The sequence below is a fragment of the Anas platyrhynchos genome, chromosome 2 (assembly GCF_047663525.1).
Source record: "Anas platyrhynchos isolate ZD024472 breed Pekin duck chromosome 2, IASCAAS_PekinDuck_T2T, whole genome shotgun sequence".
NCBI lineage: Eukaryota > Metazoa > Chordata > Aves > Anseriformes > Anatidae > Anas > Anas platyrhynchos.
Window position 1 is genome coordinate 72,742,231 of NC_092588.1, and position 7,608 is coordinate 72,749,838.

Genomic DNA, 7,608 nt, shown 5'->3' on the forward strand with positions numbered 1-7,608 from the left:
GGTCTTGGTGAGCACTTACTAAGACTCAGCAGATGCTGAGAACTGTAGTTGTACAAACAATGCTTAAAGTTGTCTTCAAACTCATTAGCACACATTCCTTTGAAATGAAGATCAAAGCTGAGGTTTGGGACGATTTTAAAAGAAGGCCTGTGAGTAGTTCTCAACTGAAGAGTTGTTCTGGTGGGTTGCTTTGCCTAACAGCCAAACATCCCCCCTGCTGCTTGCTCAGTCCCCAGTGGGGTGGGGAGAAAGCAGGAAGAGAGAGATTTGTGCTGAGATGAAGACAAGGAGATTACTTACCAGTTAATTGTCGTAAGCACAACTGACTCCACTGGGGAAGAATAATTTAATTTATTGCCAATTAAAATAGATGTGGACAGTGAAAAACAAAGACAAATACTGTAATGACAGCTCTTTTTCCCTGCTGTCCTCCCAGACTCAGCTTCACTCCCACCTTCACTCTTCTCCCAGGCAGTGCACAGGAGATGGGGCGTTGAGGTCAATACAGAGCAGTTCTTCTTTGCAGCTCCTTCCTGCTTAGGTTTTCCCTCTGCTCTGCTGTGGGCTCTCCATGGGCCACAGATATTCAGGAATATCCATCTGCTCCTGCATGGGCTTACCATGGGCAGCAGTGTGGATATCTACTCCACCACAGAGCAACTCCTCCTGCTTTGAGCATTGTGGTCACTCTGTCGTTTCTCACCCTTTTGGTTCCCTCCTCCCTTGCTCTATCTTAGATGTGTTTCCCCAGAGACCCCATACACGTGGCTGATGTGCTCAGCCATGTCCCATGGTGGATTCATTGTGAAGATGGCCAGAACCAGCTGTGTCCAGCAAAGCTTTGACACCTAACACCTGATGTAGATGTCGTCAGGAGAGTAATTCACCTAACTATAGTGATTAGTGAAAATACTGACATTGAATTCCCAAGTACATTTCTTAACCTTACATTTTAATATTTTACTACTTTTCTTTACCTTACCTGCAGCAAAGCAGTCATGTACAGTGCTGTAGTTATAAGCAGATGCTGTAATCAATCAGTAAGAGCTGCTTTTGTCCTGTTAGGTCAGAAAGCTCCTATGTCAACCCAAAACTGCATTATCATGAGTTTATGGGTCTGGAAAGTATTCTAAGAGTTCATCAAATTCTCATTTCACGTAGGATAAATTAGTTTTTTTTTTGTGATGCCTGGTGTAGGTTTTGCCTAGTTTATTCCTCAAAATATTCATTAATTCTAAAACTTTTGGTCTCTTCTTATACTTAAGCCATCTTTCCTATTGAATACTTATATCCTCAACAGCAATTGCATGATGATATTTGAGACTTGCTCTGTACACTGTTTGCAAACACAACCTGATAAATACTTAATATTAACCATCAGTAAAATGGTTTTGTTGCCTGGATTCTTCTTTAGCAAGATTAAAAAGAGGTAAGATTGTTCCCCAATGCCTCATCTTCACTAGTATAAGGTACACATTCTGTGTCTTATCCTATCCTTATTGACAGGGGAAAGCTTTAATCATCACCTTTGTAGCCACAACACTTGAGATCTGTTGTGATTTGGCATTACAACGCTATCTAGACTAAACAGATGTCATTCTTTCATATCTTTTTAAAGATGTCCTGTTCGTTAGACTGCTTCTGTGGGTTCATATCTCTCCTGCACTGTGTTACCCCAGCCAGGGCTGTGCTTATCAGTGGTAAGGGATGAAACTGGAGCAGAATAGAAGGGCTGGACGTAAGTGCCAACGTGTAAGACAGGTGAAGTATTCACTGGAGTATGATGCTTGTTTTTTTTTTTTTTTTTTTTTTTTTTTTTTCTTCAGTTAATAGGCCGTCTTCAGCAAACTAGTTCAAAAGTTGCTCAGTTGCTGTATTTTCTTACCTTTCCCGGCTCGCTGTCAACAGCAAAGTTATGCAGTGGAGCCTCTCTCCTCCATCACTGAAGTCACTAATGAAAATATTGACACTGAGGCAGGAAAGACCTCTCTGAAATCATCTTTGATATAATCTTGCAGTTTGGCTGTAGCTGCGCTTTAAAAATGGTTTTACAGTTAGCTGTGCACTGGTACTGCAATATTTTAATAATTTATTTGTAAGAGTTTTAAGGTAAGATATATCCTGTATTCTGATATTGCCAAGGCACATTACCTGTCCTAGAAGGATATTAGGTTATTCTGCTGTGGTGGAGGAAGGTGCAACAGCAAGCAAAAAGCACTATTGTCTTCTTTCAGGAGCCAAGCGATGAGGAAAGTGAGTGACAGATGCAGGGATGTTGAAAAGAAATTGAATCTGCTTTTTGTCTGGTAGAGAGACGTTGCAGCACTTCATCACTGTAGGTTAGTGGGGAAAGGGGGAACGATTGCCATTTCCCCGTCTGGGCATGACTGGAGTCATTAGCAGGGCAGAGAGGAGGGCACCAGAAAAGGGGAACCGTCAGCTCTGCAGGCTTAAGCAGGGTAAGGCTGCTGCTATTTTGGATTTTGGTTGTAGCATCAAAACCAAATAGTTCATCCTGACTCAGAGTAAGAGATGCGTGTGGTTTAGATGGTCTCATATTCTCTAACAGCACCAGAAACCTATGCACAGACAAGAGGGGGCCTTTTATCTGAGGTGAACTAGTTTGTGGACTTCAAGGTTAGCGTGGCATCCTGCACTGTGTAGTACTTCTGTAAATATAATGCATGCCTTCGGCTATCATTGTATGCAGGCATAACCAAACATCCAAGCAAGAAATACAGCTAGGCTCTTCTGAGGCTTTTCAGGAAAGCCATTTGAGAAAAAATTCCAGGAGCTGAGGCTGTCCTAAAGTGTAGAACTCTTTTTTTTTTTTTTTTTTTAAAGAAGTTGATCAAAAAAAATCCTGCCAGTGGCTTGTGAAAATTCCTACCATATTCTTATAGATTGAGTTCCGTGCTGTGGGCTAAAATGTAATGAAAGATGAAATTTTCTAGGCTTCTGCTTTTCAACTTTGAATACGTTTTATTATTTCTCTATTTACTGGTACTAGTAAAAATTTCTTCTGATAACTTTTCAGAGGAAAGGATGTCTCTTTCATTTGGGGTGATCCTCCACTTAAGCCTGTTACCCAGAATCATTTTGATTAATAAATGTCACCAGTTAGAAATATTACTCAGTAGTGACTAAGACCTACAAGTCTATTTTCTCCTATTCCAAGTAAGTGTTTTTATTTGGTACCTCTTTCAGCTAGTAACTGCTTATCCTTGCAAATGTGATATAGCCAATGAAATTTCTTACAAGAGCTTTCATGAAACAGCTTGTGCTCGTGTATTTAATTCAATATTCTGAAGAAGAACTTTTGACCTTATTTATTTAATCTTTTTTTTTTTTTTTTTTTTTTTCCCCAAGTAAATAAGAAGAGATGTGAGATTGACACAGGGAGTTTGAATGCTCTCAATCTATTGCATTTATTACGTACCAGTTACTTACAAGATATAGTGATTAATGCCAGAAGAAATTATTGCCCACAAGAGCCCTCCCAGCCCTCATCTGGAGGGGTTTGCAGAACACAGTCAGGTTAGTCACAGTCTTTATGGCGCCTTGGGTTTTGAACTGTGGAGGCTGACAGCTCCCATTTGTGGTTAGTTAGATGGAGACATCCAGTGTGTGGCTAGCCCTCGTGACAGAAGTTGTTACTGCTCTCAGCCATCCCAGTAAACCCAACAGGGAAGGATGGCAATTGGAGGTACTGGTGTATCTTGCCCACAGCAGGATGGATATAAATCGGTTGTAGTGAAGAATATAGCCATGTAAGTAGATTAAGTGTGTCCCCCCACCCAGAGAGGGTGTGAACGCTAGAAGCTGGTTTCTGCAAGCTATTCTGATGCCAGGTACTCCAAAGATGCCATAACTTGGCATCTAGCTAGAAAAAAAGAGGGAGAAAACCCAAATCAACAAGAAAATTGTAAAGTGTAGTGGGGGAACTAATCATATATAAATAAATATGCAAATAAACACATATAAGTTGAAGAGCAATGATGATATCTTTTCATTATCTGCTTAACATCATATAAAAGCATGCGTTTAGCATTGATGGCATAAGATTAGAAAAAAAGAACTTACTTTCAAGAAGGCCACAGAAACTTTGGGCTGGTATATCTACACCTACAGTGAAGAGGAGGTAGGAAATATGCCTGTAGTGACAAGGGAGGTAACAGGTAATCTGTTCCCACGTTCTGTGATCAGTCTGTTATTTTCTGAACATCCTCTAGTGTTTTTTTCAACAATTTTAATTATAAATTTAAAAGGCTCCACATTGTCATTTGATAGTAAAGCACCAGATTAAGCAGTCTTATAGTTGACTGAAAAAAAGTAAATATAATTTACACAGTGATACCAGAAGGTGCTCTAAGATTAGATGTTTTGCATGAAAACAATGGAAGCAAGCTCAAGATCAAGTTTTCAGAAAGTTGTGCTGTTACCTGCAAAAAGTACATGCTAATACTCTATCTGTAAATGTTACAGAGCTTGCAAATTCTGGGGCCTGCTCTATCATAACTTAATTCTATTGAAAGTATTTCTCACGTGCCTTTAAAAGTAGTAATAGTACAACTCCCTAAATAGGTAGGATAGCACAAATCAGCTCTTTAGTGACCCTGAGGTAGGGATAAGTTGTACCAGTGAAGGTAACATTTTATCTGTAGAATATTATCCCTCCACATTGTGGGGAGAAATATCTGTTAGGAGTCTTACATACCAATCTTCTCTGCTTTGCATGATCCACAAGTGGGGGGATGTCTTTCCCACAGCACTGCCAGCAGGGAGAGTTCTGCTGTCAGAAATGTTAACCAGGTCGGCTCAAATGCTTTTCTATTTGTTCAAAGTAAAGCAGCTCAATGCCTAAAACTGGTTATGAGCTATCTGAAGTCCTTCCTCCTGGAGAGTGGCAAAAGTGCTGGCAGAACCTTATGGGTGTCCCCAGGTGGGACAGCCACTCTCAAGGTGCACCTGTGTTCCTGGACTAAAAGGTAAAAAGCTTTGGGGGGAGACAGGTTATATTAGATTTGTTTCACCTGGCCCAGAAACTATACAGATTGCCCCAGATAATTCCAAGCACTCATGGTATTCACAGGTTTTACCACAAGTTCTTGTCGGTTTTCCTCGTTCCCTTACCCACCTGCTCTGGCTGGTTGGTTGCGTTAAATGTGCGGAGAGAGAGGAAGAATTTAACAGTGCTTAGCAGAGTGCCTTGTATGGGAGAGGATGAATATTTAATAGTAAGACACACAACTAGGACAGGCTTGACAAGACTAAAAGAAGCCTTGCTCAGTGTATCCCATGTGAGGTTTAGAACTTCATGGAGAAAAATATATCCAGAATAAATCCACTCCATTTCTAGTAACTTCGGTCTTTTCAGGGGAAAGTAATGCACCTGTAGTGTTGACTTGATCTTTTTACAGCCTGCCACCAGATGGAGATATTTTCCCAAACAAGTCCACCCAGTTTCTTAAGGAAAGCCCAAGGGTAGTCAAAGTGGTTTCCTTCTTTTGTCACTTAAAATCATCTAATATTAATGACTTGGTACTGGCATTTTATTAAGGAAAACTGTTGATTCATTTGGTGGACTTTGATTTTTACGGTGTTTTTATTTATTTATTTTTTACTGGGAGCTGTGAAAACCAGCCTGACACCTTTAGAACTACCTGACAACAAAGGCAGGATTTTTAAAAATTAATTTCAGCTTGTGTTAATTAATTATAGCCTGAGAGGCTGGGCAAAGAGGCGAGAATCCCGATAGATTTGTTCATTTGTGTTGAAACTCATCCTTGATCTTAGGACTTTAATAGTAGAACAAATGAACAGAAATGAGCAGCCTCCCAGGCTGGAGATCCTGAAGTGAATGCATTGAAGTTTAGATACATAACAGGTACATAGCAGGAGCTGAATCCAATTAATTCAACAGTCTCAATTCATTTGAGTTTTGGTTGATAGCAAGTGGCATTTGTTGCTCTCTTCACGTCTCGCAAGTGAAAATCATTAATGCTATCGTAATAGGCTGACACTTCTGGCAACACCACTGCACCAGCAGCGCAGGGACCTTCTCCTGACCCACTTGACAGAAATCCCAGAAGGGCCAGCCCCTTCGTGTTGGGTAATTAATTAGCTTGCTGGATGGTCCCTCCAATTAATGTATGATTGAGTTGTCTTGGCAGGGTAAGACGTGTCTGTTTGTGGTCGGCATTGTAGACCGTTTTCCTGACTAAAGAAACCACTTGTATGATTTGTGAGTGTTGGAATTGGGCAGGGTTCTCAGGAGCTGCTGAAAGTATCAGCCCCTTGAGCATATTTTAAGCGAACCACGCTGATGCAATCCAAGATCATTAATCAAAAATATATGTAAAGCGTATTTTTAAAAATAGGTGGCTAATATTGCTTTGTCTTCCAGAGTCCTGCAGTTTCTCACTTCCCTGCTTTGTGGGTCAGATGCTTTGCAGCCAATTTACATCAATTCCTGGCACTGTTTTTAAAGGAAGCAAGGGGGAACAGTGAGAAGTCTCACTTTCTGCCAACAACAGGAAGTGCATGCTCTTTGAGTCAGACAGCTTGTTTCAGCGATGCCTTTTGTTGAACCAACAAGTTACTGGACGGCGCATTCAATCTGAGGTGTAGTGCTGCTTGACAAATCCCTGGAAAGGCAACATCAGAGGCGTGGGGGGTCAGGCGGAAGGCAGCACGCCATTGCAATGCTCCTTTTTTGAAGGCAGCATTCACTTTAAAGACCAGTCATCCGAGGGAAGAGAGAGGAAATGGTAACAACACCTCTCTCGTGATCTGTCCTGTGGGTCTGAATGTGCAGTGACTGAACTCTTGCTAGGGGTGACCACTGGAGGTTAGCACCTGGAGGTAAGCAGACTTCCATAGGTAAACTTTTTTTCATGATACATAGTTAAAAATGAAATTAATATAGGGCCAGCTGTAAAAAAGAAAAGGAAAAGGATCCCTTCTCTGTAATGTGCGTCTTCACAGGACTCATTTCCAGGCCTACCTTTTGTATGCTGATTATACATTGCACTTGTTCCATGTTTTTTTTTGTTTGTTTTTCCCATAGAATCATGGAATGGTTTGGGCTGGAAGGGACCTTAAAGATCACCCAGTTCCAATTCCAACCCCCTGCTGTGGGCAGGGACACCTTCCCCCAGACCAGGTTGCCCAAAGCCCCATCCCACCTGGCTTTGAACACCTCCAGGGGAGGGGGCAACCACAGCTTCTCTGGGCAAAACAAAGATTTTTCCTTATCACTGAAAAAACACTTTCTAAAAAGCTAACTGCAAAAGCCACTCTCTTGCAATTACCATTTACCTTCATTCCTTACAGTGTTTTCCTGATGCACAGGCAGGCTTAGTCTGAAGAAAACACAATGAGCAAAGTACATTTCTGAAGACATTAGTTTTAGTATTTTACTGTCCCTAATTTATATTGTGTAAATCTACCATCCTCTCTCCACTGCCACCAACCCTCTGTGTATGTGTTTCTCCTAGGTATATGCTTTGTAGCCACATGCTAGCGAACTTGCCAAGGAGTGCTGTGGAAGCACGTGCCCCGTACGTGAGGAAATGGTGTGTCCTGAGGCACACAGTTGAGACTGGC

The 7,608-nt window shown here is 41.3% G+C and overlaps 1 long non-coding RNA gene across 2 annotated transcripts; it reads right to left on the bottom strand.

The window, feature by feature from the left end:
* Window positions 1-3,403: 3,403 nt before the first annotated feature.
* On the bottom strand, window positions 3,404-5,148 carry LOC106018076 (uncharacterized). 2 transcript variants are annotated; one of them, XR_001191944.5, is made up of 3 exons: window positions 4,718-5,134; window positions 4,084-4,125; window positions 3,404-3,883 (listed from the first exon to the last, which is right to left on the bottom strand). It is a non-coding gene; the product is annotated as an uncharacterized lncRNA (long non-coding RNA). The 2 variants fall into 2 exon arrangements; XR_002403618.4 differs by lacking the exon at window positions 4,084-4,125 and having other exon boundaries at window positions 4,718-5,148.
* Window positions 5,149-7,608: the final 2,460 nt, after the last annotated feature.